This window comes from Macrobrachium nipponense, chromosome 26, assembly GCF_015104395.2.
Source record: "Macrobrachium nipponense isolate FS-2020 chromosome 26, ASM1510439v2, whole genome shotgun sequence".
Taxonomy (NCBI): domain Eukaryota; kingdom Metazoa; phylum Arthropoda; class Malacostraca; order Decapoda; family Palaemonidae; genus Macrobrachium; species Macrobrachium nipponense.
Window position 1 is genome coordinate 24,231,138 of NC_087215.1, and position 25,000 is coordinate 24,256,137.

Here is a 25,000-nt window from a genome sequence, read left to right on the forward strand (position 1 = left end):
CTACAAAGGCATACTCCCTCGGGCACAGATTTTAATAATCATTTAGAACAAACGCGATGATATTAAAATGCCAAAAGCTCTAACTCACTTATTACCCAACATTAAAGGTCAAATAATTCAGGTTAATACAATCTTAATCCGTACAGAAAAGAACACCTCATTGACGATCTAAAATTGAAGGAAGTGAAAATTGCATCGGGTGGACTGACCCAGAGAAAGACGAATAATTCACGAGATGTTCTTTCTCGATGCAATCTTTATGGACGCCATATTTATCGTGGCCCCGGCACCGCCGCATGAATGAATCATCGTGTTCTTTATCCTCGATTCTTCGATTTCTCTTTGCACTTTCCCCAGAACTTTAATGCGGGATTTCACAAATATTTCTCTTGCATTTATAGGGAGCATACATAATATGCATAATGATACAGAATAGGTATATTGGCCACTTTCATAAACTATTATCATATATATATATATATATATATATATATATATTATATATACATATATATATATATATATATATATATATATATATATATATATATATATATATATACGTATCACAACCAGCCTATGTCCGACCGGGGAATAAACGAAGAAGCTTTCATCTTTCCTTGTAGGATGGATTCGAATCATCGCACAGAGGTTTCAGCGACAATGCACTCACACGTCATACAAATAAAACACGCTCACACACACACACACGCACACACTTTCTTGTTCTTCCTCCTGTCACTTCCGAACTGTACACTTTTCAGAAAACTATCATCGGTCATTCTTTCCACATGATCAAACCATCTCCAAACACTCTTGCACATAAGGCAGCTTTTCTATCACTTCAACTCATCTCTACGCTGCCCACCCTTTCACTTCTTATGCCACATATGCTACGTACACAATTAATCAGGGGTTCGTTAACATGTACTGATACACAAACTAATAACAAGTACATGACGCGTCGATCCAAAGCTACTTGAGTAGAAAGTCTTTCACTTTCCTGGTAATATGTTGGTCATTCCGGGATCTAGGATGGCGACGATTTGGAAAGCAAATGACGACCGCAGACTGAAAAAAAAAATACAGTGACAATCACGTATGCTGTGCACATTCGTGTGTCCCTACAACAGTGATATACGATTTTAGGTGTATCCTTAAGTATTAACACCCATACGTATACACTGAAAAGTAATTATTTAATTATTTATTGAAATTTTTCTAACGTTACGACAAAATAATCGTCTAAAATGAAAATAATAAATGATGATGGGTCATATAAGATAATTTACTGGGGATAAAATTATGTTTGAAATTTCCGTTGGGTGACTGGTCAATATTATTGATCCGAAAAAGAATGATTACTATAAATACAGCAGTAGTCATATTATAAACGACACAGTTAATTTCTTTGTGATCTAGAAAAAATATTGCTGCGGCATATACCAAGATCTAAAAACACTTACTGCATCCGGTCACCACCCGGCGAAGGTAACAGGTTGTAGCACCAGCGATACATCAGCACGTCTCAGAACGGCAACATAGATATTCAGTCAATTACGCAACCAATCAGGCTACATCTTTCTATATTTACTCGGGGAAAATAAATAGCGCCAGAATGACAGGATTCCCAGAGCCCATTTTGAGAGAGCAATTAACACCGTCGTGCCCCAAGGGCAACAAGGTAAAGGGGAGGGGACTGCCGGGGCATCCTGCTGGAAGAAGTAGGGTAAGACAACTTGCATATCTAGTGATGTTCATCCCCGTCAATATCACAAAGGTACAATGTCAACAAAGATGAGAGAACCGTTCAATGGTCCAAGACGCAGCGCTGCTTTGCTAAAGTGATGCAACTCCTCTCCGGTTTCGAGTTTGACCGAAGGGAAGGACAGATAGTTAATCCTTCGTCAAAACAGTGACATCCATTGTTTCGCATTGTCTAACTTACTAGGATTCCAGGAGATTTATAAGTTAGAAAACTGGTAATTCCCAGTAATCACCGCGTAATACTTCTATCTTGCGCTGTTTACATGTTACTGCTCTAGAAAGAGTGAATCATATAATGAAAGCGGCTGTCATAAAGACGACATCTATATATGAGTTGCTATATTGCTATTCTTAATTCCACTGAAGAACAAGCTTGCTGTGAATCGAAGCTCCAGAACTTAAGTTACTCGAAAAGATGAATGATCGATTTTCAAATCAAGACATTTATTCATAAAAAATTTTCCCGATACAACATAAACACAGGAAATAGTGCAAAGCTTTCTACAATGAAGGTCTATGCAACAGTTGAAAGGTCTACAGTGAAAACAACTACCTCTACTTGAACAATGGGAGCGTTGTGTAAATAAAGGGCATAAAATCATTTCATTGACCGCTGAACGCAGGGACATTAACCCCGATGACAACATTAAATCCAATAAACATTCAGGGGAACAAACGAACACACAATATGCTCCGCAGAGGGGGAAACCTGTTGGAAAATGAAATACCCTTCGATCGGGGTACTTACATCTTGAGTAAGGACAAATCGCCGACGCTGACACACGACCATTACTTTTTTAATGCTTCCTTGTGTACTAATGCATGAAACAAAAAGCATACTGGGAACTGATCCATCCTACAGTCGAATGAAAATCACTATTTGAAGCTAATCAATTAAAGACTAAAGACGAACATCAAACGAAGCAATGAGTTCCCTGAAGCACGAGTATAATTTAATCCCCGTGATGTAACGGAGTAATTGTTAATGATGACTGAGGAGAGATATCTTTTTCAGGGTAATGATACGATGTTGTTGTAGAGGAATGAAGAGAATTAAAGTGCTGAGTCGTTCAGTAGTTGCCCTCAGGTGTGGATTTCCAAGTACTTCTTGTTAAGAGCGACTAATAAGATCTTTTACCTAAACAAATCTACGGATTCTCTGAAGTCTATATATGGTATTTCGTTTTCCAGATCTTTTCTCACCAGTTGCTCCTTATTAAAACCTCGACACCAAGAATAAAATAAAAATTTTAAAAAAAGAGGTCTCTGCACTTTACCTTATAACGCCTGGAATAAAATAAAAATACAGGGACCAATACATAAATAAAATACATACGCAAAGAATCCAACGCATTATTAACACACAGGTAAGTACGAAAGTAATGATTTTGCGAGTGCCAACCACAGAACTAAAAACTTCCATATTAAACTACATTTAGTCGAGATTGAATAATGATAGAGATTTAGACATTACTTCGATATACTCTGGTAAGGCCAACCAATATTCAACCAATAAGCGATGGAAAGATAAAAACTGGTAAGCCTGGACTATATTAAAACGACTTCGAAAACGCACTGTGCCATTTCCATTCTTACACACAATTACTGCACAGCAGTGGGCCCCGAACGCCGATTTCCTCTATTGTCTCCGTTATAATACAGAGTTCCTACATTTCCCATTTATCACCCAGTCAAAGTCTCCGTCATCAATTTTCATTCGGCTTCCTTGTGGCCCATTCGAGCGAATTTACTTATCTACATTCGCAAAGGAGAATTTCGTCGCAGAAACAGACTTTGGTTGTAAAAGGCGAAGAAGAAGAAGATGCCGCTCTAGAAGAATGACATTAGACAGCGTTTGATACTACAATGATCATTCTCATTATATATACGTACATATATATACATGCATATATATATATATATATATATATATATATATATATATATATATATATATATGCATAGATGTACATACATACATACATACATATATATATATACACATATATATACTACCGAAAGAGCATCCCTCGGTAATTTCTAAAAGAGCATTGAGTGAAAATGATCTAATTAAGCCTGCACGACAGTGAAGTGTATTCTCTTCACAGTCGAACGAGTGTGTTTCCCATTGAAAGTTCTTTTTTTTTTTATATCAGATCTGGATCAGAGCTGGAGAACGAAGAGAGAGAGAGAGAGAGAGAGAGAGAGAGAGAGAGAGAGAGAGAGAGAGAGAGAGTTAGTTCCCTACTCCCTAGTTTTTAAGCTATGAATTCAATGTTGAAATACAAGGTCAGGTTTCCATCTTTTGATCGTCACCTAAAACGTCAACTGAAGAGGGATAAATAGACAGATTATTTCAATTTATCACACGAATCTTCATTACCGAAGATAATACTGATGACTGGGTCGCTGACATTAAGTAAGTTAGCAACGTGATATATATTATATTTTGTAAAGAATATCAATATCAACTTACGAATATTTACAATAAATCAACACTCAGACCGTCAACCTACTTCTAGTTCTCAAAAACGCCTCGAAATTTTCATTTAAAAGATTTTAAAATATTACAAATTACCTTATATACTATATATAGCTAAAGAAAGTGGGCATCTGTATTAACAAAATCGCGTATGCATAATGTACACGCTCTTATGTACACCTATTTGAGGGAAAACTTCGTCTCTTGCCATTTATATATGAAACTCAGATTAAATGACAATATTTTTTAAACCCGATTCTCCAGTGGTTATAATAATAACAGTTGGGTCTGCCCCAGTCAATTATTTCCGCTGCACATAACGCTCGCTCTTTTCCTTCCTTCCTCTACACTCACGTACCCTTTTAAATCGCTCAATTTTCAGGATCTATTCTATGCAGCTTGAGCTGGTCACTCGCTAAGATCAACGATGGCATAGGCATAAACCCGCATCAGACCTCAAGACTCTTGTGTGGGTGACAATGGGTTACAGTGAGGCCTAAAAAGCTAATATAATGGACGAGTATCCTGAACTGGATTTATCAAACTATACGCTAAAGGTTTCAATGAACTTAAATTATTAGCTAAAACCCATGGAAAAATGTTGTATGCCATGAACTTGTTTAATATTATACCCTTCCATCTAAACAAAATGACCTATCTTAAGAAACTGATCAGCAATATCCTAACTAGGCTATTCATTATGAAGTTGAAGTTAACAACTAAATTCTGTAATAATAAAGAATTGATAGAAACCTTTAGAAACCGTTGCTAAATCCTCAACATTAAGAGTAAGTCCTGGACACCAGGATATCTCGACGAAATGAGAAAATAATGAAGGGAGTTCAGAGGAAATTCAACTCAGACTTTCCTGCTTCTTTGTTACAAACCTTTAATGAGAGGAAGAAACAACATGCTATATCGACAAGCTAGATCCGAAGACGAGGATCTAATAACAAATGGAAGAAAATACTTTTTTAAATGATATTAAATTAGTCTGGGTAACTGAAAGAATTCCAAGAATGAAATAGCGCTTTTAGATCAAGTGAATGAATCAATAAATGTTCAAGTAGTATAGTGAAAGAAAGGACAAGAGAATTAGGCCTTCATAATATAACAGTTAATTAGGAAATTATTAGTGCAGTGCATAAGGAGGAGGAGGAGGAGGAGGAGGAGGAGGAGGAGGAGGAGGAGGAGAGAGAGAGAGAGAGAGAGAGAGAGAGAGAGAGAGAGAGAGAGAGAGAGAGAGAGAGAGAGAGAGAATTTAGAAATGATAAATACAAACACAAACTAACTAGAAAACAGGACAATAACAGGAATTTGGACCATGACCCACATATTGGAGATGCCAACAGGATATTCATAAATAAGCATTAACCTCAGTCATTCCAATGGATGTAAACAATGCTAGATAGATATCTGCCATGATACCTAATTTGGTATAAACATTTTTTTCTCCATATAATATTTGGAGTCACGTTTTCATAATTTCGGGAAGAACATATGAATTATTGTCATTTTCTTTTCCTCTCTTTGACGTTTTGTTACGTGAGTTCTGCAGATTTTCTTACCCTCATATGGTACAAATATTATGCAAAAATGAGGGTTCACCTGCATATGGTACAAATATTAGGCAAAAATGAGGGTTCTGTTACAAATGCATGCGCCATTTTAAAACAAAGAAACCTACTTTTTTTGAACATGGAATTGATAAACACAACTTTGGTATATAGCTGAAACCTGAACGTGTTTGTTGTAAAGATAAATAGATATCGTTTAGGGTTCCAAAACGTGATTTCATTACATATACAGTATTCGATTTCTGAACTCTCACTAAAACAAAATTCAGCTGGAACCGATATATATTGCTACACTATATATGGCAACAAGGCTTTTGTATAACATATATTTTTTTTTTATTAAAGAGAAGCATTCTACAGCCTTCAAGTAAAGCACAAATAGTAGTAAAGGAAATCACGATAATTTATAGCTCTGTTATGAATTCCCCCTAAAAACAACAGACAAGGACTTGAACTCAAAGCAATATTCATCAGTAGAAAGATTCTTCTGTTCAAAAACAATTGAACAAATAAAAGAACAACCGTACATTTTTGTGGCAAAAATGGAGCTGGTGTTCTGCCAGTAATGTCAACAAGCACAAGATAAAGAATACGATTGCAGTGTCGTTTATTTCTGCCCTTAGGTGATATTTGACGTTCAATAGGAAGGGACATTTTCCATTTTTCTAGGTTTCTGATTATGTGGTGCTGAAACGGGAATGTAAAGAAATGAATGAAAAAAGTTGGCTGTGAAATCAGTGAGTGAATACGTTAGAAAAATAAAACTTGACAGTGTCAAAAGGTAAACGAGAGAGAGAGAGAGAGAGAGAGAGAGAGAGAGAGAGAGAGAGAGAGAGAGACGATAGGATTGCGAGATAGAGAGAGAGAGAGAGAGAGAGAGAGAGAGAGAGAGAGAGAGGGTTCCCCTGTAACTTCGGCATAATTTCTCCTTAAATATGCCAGCATTAGTAAAGGGGTTACAGAAAGTCCCTATTAACAATACTTTTTACAGTTTTTCCGGTACATGTAACTTCCATTTCTGTTGGTCATGAAGAGAACATTGTAGATTTTAACTTTACGTAACAATAGGACAACTCTTGAATTAAAGAAATAATGTATGGAGATACACAAAAGTAATATCCACGAACCATATGATTAGGAAGCAGAAACTTTCTCAAATGTTTCCTTTTTATTCACGACAGAAGAATAACCCTATCAATTATAAGCATTACAGCTTTATTAATATATTTTGCTGTCTGTCTTGTTGTGGCAACTAGCTTTTCATTTTGAACGGCCCTACCAGAGTTCTGTCTAGAAATGTAAAATTTATAACTCAATTTTCTGTGCTGGCATGGCGTCTTACGCATTTACTACCCCTCAAATGACTTGGGTTTCTGTCATTCGTTATTCCCTGGACGGATAAACAAAGACGGCGACTGTGATTATCCTTCATTCCCCAGTTACCGTCCAAGATTGCTAAAAGATCAGTTCGCATCTATATAACCAAGATCTTACCGTACGGATCAGCTGCGGGGAGACAAAACACCGCCCGACTCACACCCTTGTTTGACCAGCGACATTGTTTGCCCACGCCTGTTGAGTCGGTGTCACGGGTGTTGGGATCTTCTTAAGATGACTTGAATTGGGATGTGGAGTATTTGCGTATCGCAGTGATAAGAGAAATCGCAAGATCCAGGAAAGATTGGAGAAAAAAAATGCATTACAGATTAAAGCAACGGTAACTGAACGGTGATTTTAACACAACAATGAAAGAAATTGTAAGATGAAGCCAGACTATTTAAGTATTAATGAATGAACAACATAGAAAAAAATAAATAAACAAATAAATAAAGTAAAAAAATAAATAAAAAAGATTGCTGACAATAAAGGACAAACTTAGTATTTGAACTAATATTCTTCTACTGGCTGTTTTATTATTTGGTCACTGAAGCTTATTTTTGGAAACCTAGATTAGCGGGATTATTACATTAATAATTTAAATCTCTATAGAAATGTACACAGAAAATAATAAATGTATTCAAAACTGCTAAATTCATGCCAGACCAATTGCGTTTATGAAAGCGAAGTGTTGACATTAAGTAATTTAAGACTTCAAGACAAATAACTGTTTGCAGTGCTTGCTGTGTGAATTGCCTAAAAACAGCTAAAGGGACCCTGCCCCCCACCCCCTCCCGTTGCTCTCATAACTTCCTCGATAAGAAACAATATACTGTTAAACAAATTCTACTAACCATTATCTATTATTTTCTGGATCCCAATATTTTATCCATGGCTACCGTCCCCATGTTATCAGTGAAACAAAACCCTTTATGTAACTTGCAATATTCAAAAGCAACTTCAATAGCTTGTTGAAAGCTTGTAGGAATATAATAATCAGTTCCAATATATTTTGTTGTTGCTAGAATAAGTAAGATAGCGTCTTCTCTTCTACAGTTTCGTAGCCTATTGAAAAAAAGACTAAATGGGAAATCACGGTCTTAATTACATCAGCAAACTTGAAAACAGCAACGATATTTGTTCATACAAATGCCTCACCCTTAATATTGTACAAGAGACACCACTGCCTTTCTTTTTTAAGCGCATTTAAGCTTTACATACCAGTACCTGATCCTAGTTTGTTACATTTATTTACCAACTCTTGTGTGTAGGATCCGCATTTCCTTGCCACTTTATTGTTTCGATGTGATTTATCATAAAATGAGAAGCCAAGAGCTGAAGTTACCAGAGTCGGATGAAACTCAAAATGTCATATAATTAAACGTAATTGTAAAAGGACCCTCCCTCCTGAAATAAAGAATTTGTAAATAGATATTAATTAGCATTAGAAGCAGTTAACGTGGCTGCTAAAATTAAACGACAGAATGGACTTTGGCGCTAAGTAAATGTACAGCTGATAATAAAGATCATTAACAGAAAAACGGCTACGACCGAATTTGAAGTAAAACCTGTTGCATCATCAAGACCGTCGATTACTTAACTGAGAGAGAGAGAGAGAGAGAGAGAGAGAGAGAGAGAGAGAGAGAGAGAGAGAGAGAGAACCGTCGTTTGCTCCTCTCCTTTAGCGTTATGGTTTCACATAGGAAAGATAAAATTAATGAACGCTAGTTTCATTCAAACAGGGAGAATGCTCTTGGATTTTTTTGAACGTAAGGATGACCTTGTTGGAAAGGATCATCTGCCATTTTTTGGTTAAGAGTCATTGTTTCGCAGAGAGGAAATCCCAGTGATCCCGTAGCGATTAGGAGTCTCCATAATGCTGAATGGCCTGGCTTGTTACCGTCAGATACACGAGTTGCAGTGTGGAATCTGATTCTGGTGAATGTGAATACTGAAAAATACTGAAAATGGTTTCCTAAGTTTACTTCCCTTCAATGTTCTAGTCAGTGGGATTTACCCATTTGGACTGGGACTTCTCGCGACCAGACTTAAGTCGTCTTGCAATGGATAACAACAATGTTTTCCAAGAAGACTGGAGTCGAGTTCATTTAGGAGACTGGAAACTGATCACAAAATCTTGATCTCGATAATAGATACTCAATTTGTAAATCTGAGAAGTTTTTGTCCGGTTGTTTACTTTTTCATTTTTTTTTTTAAATTATGTTGTAAGGGGAATATACCCTACGATAAAAGACCTTAACGAAGAGAGAGAGAGAGAGAGAGAGAGAGAGAGAGAGAGAGAAGAGAGAGAGGCCCAGGTGTGAATGACAGTTAGCTGGCTGTTACTAGAACCCTTCTCTTCTCTCTGGACGATGGGGTTACTACTGCTGTTGCTGCCGGTGCTGCTGCAGCAGCAGCGACCAGGACTGGCGTTGGTGGTGGTGCTGCCTCGTCCTGTAATTAATCCTAAGAAGATTTGTGTTAAGAATATTCGTCGAAGCCTCGCTCTCTGACTCTCGGATGGACGATGTAATGATCCGGATCTCCTATAATGAATCCCGCACGTATAATGAACATCGTTTTATCGACCGATCGTCATTAATTCAGGCCAGATGGGACTTGATGGTTATTGGACGAGAGGGTGAAGTGGAGAGGCTTCAGGAGCGATTTCTTCTGGGCTTTAGACTTTATGTCCAAATAATACAATCAGTCATCTCTTCGGTGAAGTGCTTGGCGTTGTTACGCGCGCGTATGTCTCTCTCTCTCTCTCTCTCTCTCTCTACTTGTTTAATTAATGTGTTGGATGTGGGTCTGATTTCCAGATAAATCATATACAGGCGTTGATGTGTTGAATCACCGTGATGGGACAGATTAATCAAACGGCAAATTTATATTTACGTTAACAAACAAACCCTTTCGTATTCGGGTTAGTCATTTCTAGATAAAGACCTTCGGATGACAGAGAGAGAGAGAGAGAGAGAGAGAGAGAGAGAGAGAGAGAGAGAGAGAGAGAGAGAGAGAGAGAGAGAGAGATTTTGACACAACTACAAAGTAATTCCTCTGTAATAATAATGTTGTACGTGTAAACTATTTAAAACCAGCTTTTAATTTTGATAAACAGTACTTTTTGAAAATTGATGCCTTCTTGTCCCGTTCATTGCAAATTTACATCTCGCCATCAGAGGCCGAGGTCTATTAATAATGTTCTTAACAAGACTATTGAAAACTGACTACAGATAGCCGAATTCTTTTAAAATAGGGCACGTTCCTTGGCGAAACTTTCTAACTTTCTAGGATGACTTTTCCCGCAACTATAGATTTTTCCTTTATTATCACCCCTCACAAATGGCAAAACGATGTCTATAGCGCTTCGTGTGTTGCTTTTGGTCAATATTATTACTCTTAGAGTCATTAGTGGTGTTCTTGGCATAAACCATATAACTTTCTGTAACACTGTTCTTGAGATTACAAATTATATATTTACCCTAACTGGGAATTTTGCGGTTAATAAATAATTAAATGTTATCAAACAATAAACAAAGTACCCCTCAAATCGTGAACATTTTTCCCCGAGATGAGATAACCAATTAACTCTTGACTAAAAGCATGGCGGGTTTTTGAATTCAAAAGGCAACAGATACCTCAATCATAGGAACTTTGCCTCTCAACCAGAAGCGTCGCTTATAGACGAGAAGCAGAAAACCTCAAAGTCCTTGTTAATATAAATCCAGCAAATGGGCAGGTGTACCCGAAGAGGAAAAAGAGATGGATCAGCATTTTCAATAAGGATTATACCAAGGTGTCGCCATGTAGGTCACGTTAATTGGTTTCCGCGACGGATTTATTCTGGCGACCTTTGTGCGTCGTCAATCTCTTTCGAGGCAAAGGAGACAGCGATTGACATCTCGGACCGTAAAGGTGCGAATCATCAAACACTTTATAAAGATTTAATTGGATTGGCTGGGTCTCTTTTGAGCTATTATTGGATGGGCAGGATAGCCCATACTCATATCGAGGCGAGATAATTTGCATTTTATGGATAGTTTGTTATAGTTGTTAATTTTATTTTCTTAAATCAAATTGCCCAACCCATAACAATCATTATTTTCGGGCCTTGTTCCAAAATTTTAAATAACTTTTTTCTGATCTGGCAGACAGTAAGCTGTACGTAGGTGACAATTTTTTTTTTTTTTTTTTTTTTTTTTTTGACGAATAATTCAATAAAACATGAATATTACTCATTTATGCTTGAAAATTTCCATAGATGCTTCTACTATCTTTGTCGGGAATCCTGGGAGTTAATGATGTTTTGCAAACAGTGTTCATAAGAACGTGAGTACTCACTCATTATCTAATGATGAATTTTATAATAATCTTAAAACAATCGCCCGATAGTGAATGACAGCAGTTTCTCATTACTGGTAACCGTATTCTTTAACAGCCTCTTACTGAAGAGATGTCTATAGCTTCCTTCAGTGCTTGGTCACACTTTCTCTTTCCTTCAAGAACACATCCCCCTCCTCCTGGGATTAACTCTTCCTTGGTTAGATCAGACAATCATGGGTGCCAATTACATCAGCCGTCTTCACTGAAAAAATCTTATTCTCCACAACGTGAAATGCACTTTGGATTTTAACTTCATTCATGAGCTTTCATGACTTGAAAAACTCCACTATTAGTTTTCAAGAGAAAGGATACAAGTCCGGAAAACATTCCCCCTGCATTTACCATGGAAACAGACTTGAAAACAATATTTCAGTCCGTAAGACACAAATAAATCAGTTTAAGTATTTTAGCCATTAATTAAACATAAAACATATACTGCGATCTAAAACCAGTTAATAAAATTACTTGTAATGGTTTGACTGCACCATCTATAAAGACGTAACACTGCAAACATTTATTTTCCTTTTGGATTAATAGTGTTCTGAACAAATATCCTGTCTTTACGGTTTTCTACACAAACCATTTTAAGTGTACTGTCATATCATTGCAGCTCGAGAGGAAACATCAAATGCAATGCTAACTCACATCCATAACTTTATGTGAGGAAAACTGTTCTTTTTAATTTTCTTGTCCTTGATCATAAGCAATTATGAAAGGAAAACTGTATGGATTCCTTCAGCAGGTTTTATTTATTCCCAGACTATTACACAATCAAAGACAGCGATATACATCAAAATTTAAACCAGCTTCTCATTTTGTGGCCGACGACCATTCTTAAATCCTACCACCAAAGCCTTATGGCATCCCGTTCTGCCTGGGACCCGTGCTGCACAATGCAGAATGTTTTCGCCGGGCACGCTTCGCCCTTCACACCCCAACCAGGTCCAAAACATCCAGGTCTCTCTTTTCTTTCCTCGGGACAAGTAGAATGATCGCATACACCTTTCCCCGTTCCATGACCAGTTCCAGTCCAAAAGTCCTTCCATTTCTGCATACGCCCATGACCCCTTATATATGGGACTATTATTGCACGTCTCAAATCTTCTGGCATAACCCTTGTTCTCCTGGAACACTCACATATCATACATACCAAATCTATTCTTAACACACCCCTTACGCGTCCTAAGCATTTGAGCTGTTATTCCATCTACCTAAAGCGCTTTTCATATTTCATGTGTTTTAGCATCCCTCCTTGTTTATTCTTTCCTTCGCCAAGTGTAAGTACCTTGGCACTTCTCTCGCCCATTTTTCCACCCTGGTTTTCACGAAAGATTTAAGCACTGAACTCTGGAATTCACAGTAACAGAGATGGATATCTTTTTCAGAGGAAATCTGTTTTGATTCATTTTCCTTATAAATCCCTATGATTCCGCCTAAATATGTCTTTGGATTTTTTAAAATTTACAGTTGCATAATTACCATTTTTTGTTTATAGGTTTCCGCTTAACAGTTACAGTTATAAAAATTACCTTATCAATGTCCCTTTAATATGATCATCAAAATCTAAAGCACCGCATGTTTTACTTTAGGGGTTGGTCTTAAAGACATTTTTTTAGCAAGAGAATAGGATTTTTTTCCCCACAACTTTGAATCATTCAAATTCATGTGTTCCCTCTGTATTCTTGGATAGTGTTTCAGCAACTTTTATATCTTACTTGGCCAATCTGTGAACTCATGAGCATCATATCAGCACTGTCACCGATTACTAAATCATATCATATTTATTGTTAGGATTCTTTTTCTTGAAAGAAATAATGTTCCCGGATTCAGTTTGATAAGAAATTTAATCTTTGATTCCATGCACAAACGCTAAACATTTTTTCAAGGATTCAAGGCTTGGCACTGTGCCTGACCTATCCAAGCCACGCAGGAAAATTAAAGGCCCACGAGGGGGAAGTGCTGAATGAAAGCGGAGTAGGACCAAGCACCGGAAAAAAACTACGTATAAACTGATTTCTAGAGACAGAAACTGTTAAAACATTGGTATGTTAACAGTAATGGAAAAGTGATGCCTTTCACAACCTGGCGAAAGTTTTGAGATTGTTATTATATTCATCATTAGATGATGAGCGAGTTGTTCCGGTGTGGTTATGGACACTGTTAGCAAAACATCTTTGACTCTCGATTTCAGGGAAGGCTGCGAGATGCTTCGATTTACAGACTCAGGTCTAAATAGGTAATATTCATTTTTTTTTTACCGAATTATTCTTCCATGTGAAGAAAATAAATTTTAGCCTCTCGCGAGAATAACTGTTTAATAGTAGGGAACTAGGGAATAAAATGCAGGATTTGTGTATTTCCGGTAAATTAGCCTTTAGTGATACTATACATAGGTTTTTTCTGTAGTTGACTGGTAAATTGTTGATTTTGTACCCCAGTCGTCTTCTCTTCGATATTTTACTTGGCTATCATTTTGTTTGTTTTGTTTCCAAGAGATATAAGGTAACCGAAGGTTTATCTGCTTCCAAAAAGACAAATTCCCTAGGACTTCCAACGATGCAAAACTTTATTATGGGAAATCTGCATTTCAGAAAAAGGTGTTTTCTTTTATTACAGTGGTTTCATTACTCTTTGGCACTTTCCTCGGTAAGAAATAACAAATGATTCCCCCCCCTTTTTTTTTACATATCCCCAATTGAAAAGGTCATCATGGAACAATAAACCTTTGTCTGGAATATCTATTGCACAATTGGGTCAAGAGTGCTTAGACCTGGGCTTAAACTAATACTATTTTATTTTGTTATCTATATTAATGCAGATTCCTGGATATTCTGTACACATATTTTAACAGCTTATTAATATACTAATTTGGGACCAATCAATCCTATATGATTTTCCACGTAGATGCGCAAAAAGAGAATTAATCTTTTGACCAGTGCTAACTGAATATTCATGTTGATTCAGTTCTGATAATTAATTCCTTACTTGTCGGGACTAATTTAAATGAATCATAGTCCATACATGGGGTTTTATAAACAATGTTGCTACTCTGGCAGGGAAAATTTCTTTCAATATCTTATTTTTTTTTTATTGCCGTGTTCCTAGTATATACAGAAAGTAAAAAAAAAAAGAGGGGGGGGGGGTCAATAATTTGTGACGTAGTTACAGATATATCCTCTTGCAAATTACCAGTTTTGTTTTACCGCTTAATGCAAAATTCTCGCTCCTTGTGGGACTTCTGGTTGCTCAAATTACTTTAGCCATCTTACTGATGCACATCATGTCGGTTTTCATGATTCCAGGGTACATAGGACAAAGTCATCGAATGCTGTTATATTACAAGCAGGTATTCATATAAGAACAATATTTTCCTCCTAAGTGGACTGCTCTTCTTGTAGTCAGATGACTGAGTAAAATTCTTCAAACTTTAGGGTAATAACTGTCGCGATCTTGTTATTTATCTATCAAAATAAGTGAAATCATATCTTATGAAATAAATGATGAAGTATTGCAAACATGAAGTAATCACCTACATATTTGATTCTTGATGTACCTCTTAACCCTTTCATTTTTTACCATAATCAATACACTAATAAATATCCAAGAGTTCAAAATCATCAAAATTATTTCAAGTTCTTCTGATGGCATGGGTAAGGTACCATTGTATTAGAATACCATTGTGTCAGAATATTAGAATTAAGGCTTTATTAACCCCGATGAGAAGAGGAATATTACTTACCATTCTAATTCAGATGTGTTCCCCCAGAATTCTTCTATCACAAAGATTGTTAAGCCATCACCGCAAGTTCTGAAATACGAGAAGGAAATTATTATGAACCGACATAACTGGAACGTATCAAAGTAAAACAAAGAATAACTGGGGGAAACCAAATCCCGTGTTTGATATACTTTTTACTTTGTTTACCTTTGCTATCTGATCATTCCTTAATTAACAAAGATGAACAATAAATAATAAATAACTAAAGACAATTCCCATTTTGGAAGCAAATCTCTCTTGAAATATAAGTCACGGAAATGCCATAGGGGATAATATTCATTCGCATACTATTGAAGATGGAACCATTTGGCGTAATATTTTTATTTTCAAACCGGAACGTATTTATTAGTTCCCCAACCTCTTGAGTATTTCAGTAATTAGGGCATCCTTGGTCTTACAGGAGGTAATTGATAACCAGGAATTGACATGCTTTAATACATTAAATGCCCAGTTGGTAGAAACACTAAAGTTGTCTGGCATTTCATTAATAAGGAAATAGAGTCAAATAATTATGGAGAACAGGTTATCTTAGGCACCTAATTTCATATCAACGTTTAAATTTCTCTGTAAAACTATTTTTTATCCTCAAAAGTGCGATATGATTATCATAAATATACTTTAATAATCCTTGATTCTTTTCTCATTAATATTTGTTTAATGTGTCTTATTCTTAAACAGTTAAACAATGATGATATGATGTGCCACGACAATAATTGTCATCTAAGCGATATATATATATATATATATATATATATATATATATATATATATATATATATATATATATATATAGTATCTATATACATAGCACATATATATATATGTATATATATATATATATATATATATATATACATAAATAGTTTTATGCATAAAGTGTAACCATTATTGCGATATATATTTCTAGAGAATCGGGAGAGTTAAATGAATTTCGCTTAATACAGCATATTTTCCTAGTTTTGGGTGTTGGTAAAATAACCTAATATATAGCAAACTAACTGTTTTTTTGAGCAGATCTGTTGTAGCATGTAATATGTACCTTACTGCAACATAATCTTTTAATTTGAGTAGTTAATCAATAAGGGCAACCGAAGTAATCACCGGGATGGTCAGCAAGGTCAAACCAATCCTTGATCATCCTGCAGCAGCTTTCTACTTCATCAAGAAGTCATGTCCCTTGGAGCGTTCATCCGCCAAAGATAGATGTTACCATAATGGAAAGTATGGCTCTTAATATCGACGTTTCGTTGTCTGCTTTAATATTTAATGGGACTTCGCATTTATGTTTAATCCTTTTACCTTCCAGTGACGGAATCTTTCATGAGCCAGTAGCTGCTTGGGCATAATTGTTTTTTTCCAATAAGATATTTAAAATAACATCGTTGCTTGCTGTACCGTCCGGCTAAAATAAATCCACGGCACGCTGGGAGCCTCTTAGCAAATATTCAGAACATACAAGATACCATGTGGGCTGGAATGCTTTGTCACCATGGAGTCATCGGCTTGTATGAGTAAATTTTGATGGAATGTGTAACTTGCAAAAAATATTTTGTTTAACAATGTAATGCCGTCATTATGCGTATGAAATAAAAGCATTGTTTATTTTTTCCTTAAAGTGGTTATCTTAATTTTGTTTGCTGTTAGATGAACGAAGGACAGTTCATTTAGTAACGCTGTTTTTTTATGTCCTCATCTGAACATACATAAGCACTGAGATCGTAACCTGTGCTGCTTGGCTTCCTCTTGTGTGAAACGTTATTGGTTACATCAGCAATATGTACAATTCATTCTAACATTGCAAAGGAAGATAAATAGAAAATATCAATACAAAACCCGATAGACAAACATTCCAGTACCCATTTTTAATGTAAGGTGAATGGAAACAAATGAAAAAGTTAACTAAAAACCCAGTGTAAGCCAAAGGAATTAACTGAAAATTGAAGAACTACAGACTCACAAAGGAACAGAAGTTGTGAGAGAAATCCAAATAATCAATCATATGCTGAAATAGTGACCATGCAGAAGTCCTAGGGAACGAAAAGTCGTGGTTCGAGTCCCCTTAACCCCAGGCGATCAATGACCTGTGCTACTCGCACGAAAAGGAAAATGACACGATCTGATGAATAGGAAGAGAATCTACAGACCAGACAAAGACAAGATCATTGGTTACCTTTTGATTCAGGCCTGTCGAGAAGGTGGCAGTATGAACCTATGCTGTCAAGGTTTGGAACTGTCTCCCCGCTACATTAAAATTGGTGTTTTACCTGACCTATTTGTCTCTGAATTCAAACAGCTATATAAAAGAAATAATTCTGATAGGGAGTTAATTCCAAAGCAGAATTTCTACAGCTGAATTGAAGAAAAATGTTATTGTCGGAACGTAAAGCTTTTAAAATAAATTTGAACCAGGTTATTTCTCCAAAACAAACCAAAAGTAAGCAGAAAAAATATGAGGTACTACAAATGAAAGAGTTATTTGTATTTCATAAAACAAAATCGAACAACTAAATATGGAAGTTGACAAGGAAATAGGCAGAAACTGTGCTCTAGAAAAACTGAACTAGGAAGGCTGATTAACAGAGACTTATTCCAGATGGTCCAATGCCTTAGAGGTATTATGAATGACTAATAAAAGAAAAAAAAGTTATGTGATCTTCAGCTTACTAGGGATGCGTGCAAGATTTTCCCCTCATGCCTAATTTGTAAGCATTATATTTCTAACTTAACTTGAAGTGGTCTTCGCAATTAATACTCGCACTTAGTACTGCTTATACTAACAACAAGGATCAAATAAAAATGACACAAATTAAACACATTCATATATTCTCAGTTATAAATGGAAACAAAATAATGGAACAGAAACATAGCCTAAATTCAGAACACCAAATCTACAGTCAAAAAGAGCCTCGTTTCACCAACGAAAATTAAAATAAACATGTTATATTTTGTTAGCAATAATTTCTCTATTTAACATGCACATTATTTATATTCTACATTTTCATTCTAATAAATAAATCATATATATATCCTATCCTAAAATTCCTGTATCTTTAACGCAACGCGAAACGCCTTTTTCAGACCTTTTAAGGCTCTTCCATAGACCTTTCCTACCACCCAACAAGAAAAACAACAAAGTAGTTTGTAGGCTTACTCCCCGAGTAGGCGAAAATAAACACTTGATCTTACTCATCGGAAATCAAATTTTAGCCTTCTCACGAGCAAGTTTACTCTGACGCAATTGTGACATCCATTATTTCAAAGCAACATTTCTCCAATTTCTATTGCCTGTTTCATCCACAAGGCTACTTTTCTTGACAGTAATGTTTGGTGCATGCTGCATAAGATAGTTCATATTTCTGCTCATTCATTGGTTTTAGATCTTCCCAAATTATGCCATCCACCATACAATATTAGATATGCAGGTAATTCTAACAGTCTTTCTTTTTCTTCTGTGAGGTTCGGTTCAGAACCACACATCTTTCTAGAAGTTTTATTCCTGTTGTTCTATAGTATGGATTGATCTTCCTATACCTGTAGTTCAAATTATTATTATTATTATTAATTCTGTTTATTTATTTATTTATTTTGGTCAATCATAGTCCTCCAATTCGACTGGGTGGTATTTATAGTGTGGGGTTCCGGGTTGCATCCTGCCTCCTTACGAGTCCGTCACTTTTCTTACTATGCGAGCTGTTTTTATGAGCTCACTCTTCTGCATGAGTCCTGGAGCTACTTCGGCCTCTATTTTTACCAGATTCCTTTTCAGGGATCTTGGGATCGTGCCTAGTGTTCCTATGATTATGGGTACAATTTCCACTGGCATATCCCATATCCTTCTTATTTCTATTTTCAGGTCTTGATACTTAACGATTTTATCCCTTTCTTTCTCTTTAACCCTGGTGTTCCATGGTATTGCGACATCAATGAGTGATCCTTTCTTCTTGATTTTGTCGATCAACGTCACGTCTGGTCTATTTGCACGTATCACCCTATCTATTCTGATACCATAGTCACAGAGGATCTTTGCCTGATCGTTTTCTACACTCCTTCAGGTTGGTGTTCGTACCATTTATTACTGCAAGGTAGCTTATGTTTCTTGCACAGGCTCCAGTGGAAGGCTTTTGCCAATGAATCATGCCTCTTTTTAAACTGGTTAAGTGAAAATGCCGGACATTCGCTTCCTATGTGGTTTATAGTCTCCTTTTTCACATTGCACTCCCTGCCAATGGGTGAGATGTTATTCCCACCTATAGTTCTTTGAACATCCGGTCCTTAGGGCCTGATCTTGTGCCGCTGTTATCATTCCTTCTGTTTCCTTCTTGAGCTCTCCCCTCTGTAGGCATTCCCATGTTTCATCGCTGGCCAGTTCTTTAGTCTGTCTCTTGTATTGTCCGTGCATTGGTTTGTTGTGCCATTCCTCTGTTCTGTTTGTCAGTCTCCTGTCTCTGTATATTTCTGGGTCTTCCTCTACTATTATCAGTCCTTCTTCCATGCACTCTTGTGCCACTCGTTCTCACTGGTTTTCAGTGCTCTGTTCTCGATGATGACGCAGTCCTCTATGCTTGGTAGTCCTCTCCCTCCTTCCTTTCGTGTTATGTAATAGTCTGTCCGTATTTGCTCTTGGGTGTAGTGCTTTGTGTATTGTCATATGTTTCCTAGTTTTCTGGTCTATGCTGCGTAGTTCTGCCTTCGTCCATTCCACTATTCCTGCGTTATATGTGATTACTGATACTGCCCATGTGTTTATGGATTGTATCACATTTCCAGCGATGAGTGTTGACTTGAGTATCGCCTTAAGTCTCTGCATGTATTCTTTCCTGATAGTGTCCTTCATCTTTTGGTGTTTTATATCCTCCCCTTCCATTATTCCCAGGTATTTGTATCCTGCCTTTGATGTTGTTCCCATCTGGTAGCTTTATCCCTACAGTTCTTGTTACTTTGCCCTTTTGTATGTTGGCCAAGGCACATTTTTCTATTCCAAACTCCATGCTGATGTCCTTACAGTCTGGATTAGGGTATCTATTTCCTTGATGCTATTATCATACAGCTTGATGTTGTCCATGAAAATCAGATGGATAATTCTGTTGCCTCTTTCCTTGAGTTGGTACCCAGCATTCATCTTCTTCAGTACTTTTGTCATAGGAATCATGGCTACTACGAAGAGTAGTGGGGACAGTTATTATTATTATTATTATTATTATTATTATCATTATTATTATTCAGAGCATGATCCCTATTCATATGGAACAAGGCCACAGGAGCCACTGACTTGAAATTAAGCTTCCAACGACTATGGTGTTCATTTGAAAGAAATAACAACAATATACAGAAAGAAAAAATCTTTTATGAGAAAAGAAAAGTAAATTTACAAATTAATAAATAGATAAAAATGTAAGTAAATTATTAAAATGCGGGGAGAATTGTTTAATGTTCATTAGCGTTGCATCTTTGCTTGTATACAGTCGGCAAGAATAGTGAAGATACAGTTTTCTTAAATCTTCGGACACATATTGCTCAATAATGGCAACTCCAGAAACGGGGCGGAGCTTCAAAATCATTGCGTTTGTTGCTTTTTAGAGTTCCATTAACTTTACACCATGAAGATTCTGTAGAAGTCGTATAATCATTTCTACTTGAATGTAGTAACAGGCTTTATATTATTCGTTTATGTTGGTTTGGTAACGTCAGTTCAGAGCAGAATATCGATTATCCTTTTTTAAAACTTACTGTGAAACCTAAATTGACGTAAAATTCATGTGTAATTGAAGACGGATCTGCTTACGAAAGCATAGGCCTATTTATAACTACTTAATCTCATTATATTTTCTTTGGGAGATTGAGTGATGATATATATTTTCAAAGTATGTTTTAGAAGTGAGAGAGAGAGAGAGAGAGAGAGAGAGAGAGAGAGAGAGAGAGAGAGAGAGAGAATTTTAGTATTGGTGACGGACTTGTGATGAGGAAATGCAGAAGATAGAGCAGTGAGTCGGTGCACAGATACCTGCTAGACAAAATTTGAAGGACCATAGTATTCAAGTTAATTCTCTAAGAAATCCATACCCTAATCTTTATTTCATTCGACAGTTGCCGTAACATTCAAAGATTGTTAAAAGAGGTGGAAAATTTCAAAAACAGGCTGCGGTCATTCTTGCTCTCTTGATATAGTCTGTACTTTTGAAAATCGGTTTTCATCCACGAAAAAAGCTGTAAGTAAAAATATTTATTACCACAAATAACTTAATATGTATTGCACAGACAATTAAAGTTTTATATCGTGCAAAAAATGCTGATGTGTTGGGAGATCTTTCAGCATCGCGCAAAGTAATGCAGTCATGTAGGGTAACTACGAACTGCTTTGTAATGGGAGCATAGCTAGAAAATCTTTGAGCTGACATGCTACTTTAACCATGATAAAGATTTATTTTTAAAGACAATAGTTTTATAAACAGCCACTAGCATTCGATCCATGTCAACGTCAAAGTAATCAAAGTGTGAAATCCGTTACGCAAGCCAGTATCCAGTGACGTGCGCTTTCCCGCTCGAGGTTCTAGGGCTCCTCCTCACATCATAGAAAACGCTATTGCGGATGCAACTAGATTTGCTCAACCTACCTTAGCCGTCGCAACATTGACTGCCAAAGACGTCAGCTAACTTTAAACGCTTTGGAATACAAACGTAAATTTGTAGAAACTCAAATAATTACATTCACCACTTATGATGATGCAATAATATTCCCGTTCATGAAGGAAAACGAGTAAATATTGTCGTCGTGATACATAGTACCTACTACAGTCAGAAATTCACATTCTATCTACCATATCTCTATGAACGAAGCCATCTGAGAAATTCCAGTTACTTCGGACATATATCGTGTTTTTTTTTTTATATCTGAACGGTTTTGATTTGCAGTTTCAACTTATATGATATAATTTACAATATATTTTCATATTCTAGAGTAAATTTAGCGAGGTTGTGTCTTTTCAGTAAAAACAAGTGGGAAATCTCCTGAACATAGCTAATGAAAACTGTATCTTCACTTTTCTTGTCTATAGTACATTGGAAGTTCCAAGCATACAAGGTCCTAAGGGAGACTGTTCCACAGTCCAACGGTGTGAGGAATAAAGGACCTCTGCAACTGTGAAGTTCGATCTCGCGGTATATTTACTACATATTGGTTCTGCTGTTCATCATTATCAGGTCGCTCTCAGCAGGAAAAGAAGATCGGGTATCAATTGTGAATGTGAAAGATCTCTGTTAAAATACAACTTTTGAAAAACTGACAAACAAGACTATCCGATAATGGCCCAAATCATAACCGCTAGTTAGGAAACAGAAACCTATCACCACGAACAACTCTATCTGGAAGATAAATCTCTGGCAGAAGCAGACATCCACAATAGAAAACAGTATTCTAGTAAAGGAAGGAAAAATGACATAAAACAGGCTGCACTGATTTTATCCGATTTATGAATATATGGGGCCTTGCGTCCAGTACCTAACTTCCGTGCGGCATTTGCTGATAGTTGCTTTAGATGTTTCTCAGCAGTAAGACACGAGTCCAAAGTTCCAACAAGAATAGTTCAAGCTTCAGGCTTAAATTTGGTGCAAATGCTTTTCCTGATAAGCAGGTTGTCATGAGTCTCGCTTAATGGTTTATTTACTTTGCTATTTGCCATTGTTGTTACTTATCGTCTTATTTCGTTTGGGGTCCTTGGTCAGGTATTATTCTGCTTTTTCGATTAGGGTTGCAGCTAGTCTTTTAAAAAATAATAACTTCATAGTGGAGACAAAATAGTATATGAAGGTAAATTGGATTTTCAAGCAAAAATTAGTAAGAAAATTAAGAATAAAAAAGCAAAAATCATCAAAGAAATTAGCTGAAGCAGAATGGGTCTACACGAATGTCACAAAACTCAAAAATGGCTACTTTGGCTCGTGCCAGTCCTGAAGACTTGTAATGAAATTTCCTTCTCCTGTAGGTAGGGATTTCTTCACCAAACGCACCTATGTCAGCTCAGTTCTCTGCTAAGTTCCCGATGTTACTGTGGTCGAGCAGTCTTTTGGGGCCGTTTTTTTTTCTATTTCAGGTACGGTAGTCTAACTTCAATTGCCTTTTTTTACGTATAAAGCAGCTTCTCAACATCTGTGGAAAATATCCATGCCCTTTCACTGCAAAATATGTTTTGGGATAGTCTTTTTCAAATAATTTTCACTGAAGGTTGATCCACTTCCGGGAGATCCATCATTTCAAGATAACTCTTTTCCAAGTTCTTTTAAGACTTCTTCCCTTCAAAGCTAAAGTTCTAAAGGAAAAGACAAAAATTTCTAAAATGCTGCTATATTTATTTAATATTCTTAAGGCGCTACAGTTCTGGAGGAAAATAAGATTTTCGGGTCAAGTCTTTCTCTGCACCAGTTTCCTATTCCTTTTCTTAACCTTTAGTCCAAAGTTCTGGAGGAAATGACAAAAATTTATGCCGGTCTGCTCCACTTACCTATATTCTTATGAAAGATGTTTCAGGTATTATCTGAAGGCTAACCCTGGGCAATATTAATTCGTGATAATAATTCTGCAATGATAAAATTAGTACATCAAGTCTGATGAAAAATGTCCAAGGTAAAAGTAATTTAATTTAAAATAAAAATTTAAGACTGATATAAAAATTATATTAAGTCAAGATAAATTGGGCTATCTGCACATAGTTTCAGTTGATTGGCTCCTTTTGGTCCAGTCAGTCTTGAAGGCTTTTTAATTAAATATCCTTCTGCCAGAAGTATGTCTTCACCCAACATACTCAAAATGATGCCTTGTTTCCTGCTAGTGATGAAGAACAATTTCAAAGGGTAATTTTTTCTTGCTCTGGAAATGTAGGCTCTCAGCAAATTCCTTCTCTACGTGATGAGCAGTTTCTCAGTATCTGTCCAGGGTGTCCACAGGAAACTCTCTTTGAATACTGATGCACTTCTGCCATATATTATTTTAGGAGAACCCTTCTCAAGTTCCCTACCTTATCTTGTCCTCAATTTTTACTTCTGAAGGCAGCTGTCTTAGCCGTTACTTCATGGTTATCATGGTGGCAACATTAGTTTTACAACTTCACTAAAATTTTATATATGGGCTAGGGCAGTTGCACAAACCAAAACTTGAAAATGGAACTAAGAATAAAAGACAAAAACTATTGCAGGAATGTTATTCGTTGTGAAAAATTGAGCATTCTGCCATAGCGCTTCCCACGACTGCCTTATTTGGCTTTGGCCAGAGCCCCTATGGCCTACAATGGAACTTCCCTCTGACATGTCATTTTAACTTCTTTATATACGAAATGATGTGAACACTTGGAGATAGTATAAAATATGCAGATAAGTCAAGTACAGTACGTGGAACAGCTGATGCTTACAGATGAATCTGCTAATTGAGGATTGTTGAGAGCAAAAGCAGTAATTAGTAAGAAAGTTTAAAGTTTTGCAAGACGAGGAAGCTAAGAAGATATATGAGCAAATGTAAGGTTATCAGTATAAATGGAAGCTAGGAAAATGGGATGATAATAACAATACCTATGATGGAAAAGTGGTAGAATGAAAGAAGTTGACTTGTATTGGTGTTTTGGAGTGATTGCCATGAAAAGTGGTAGG

General features: G+C 36.4%; 1 protein-coding gene across 3 annotated transcripts in view; it reads right to left on the reverse strand.

The window, feature by feature from the left end:
* The window catches only part of LOC135200070 (protein glass-like), a 1,678,662-nt gene that overhangs the window by 1,160,883 nt on the left and 492,779 nt on the right, over nucleotides 1–25,000 (reverse strand). For all 3 annotated transcript variants that reach the window (XM_064228352.1, XM_064228351.1, XM_064228350.1), the window contains one exon: nucleotides 15,329–15,397. The gene's annotated coding sequence lies outside the window, so the exon portion shown is untranslated. The remainder of the gene's footprint in view (nucleotides 1–15,328; nucleotides 15,398–25,000) is intronic.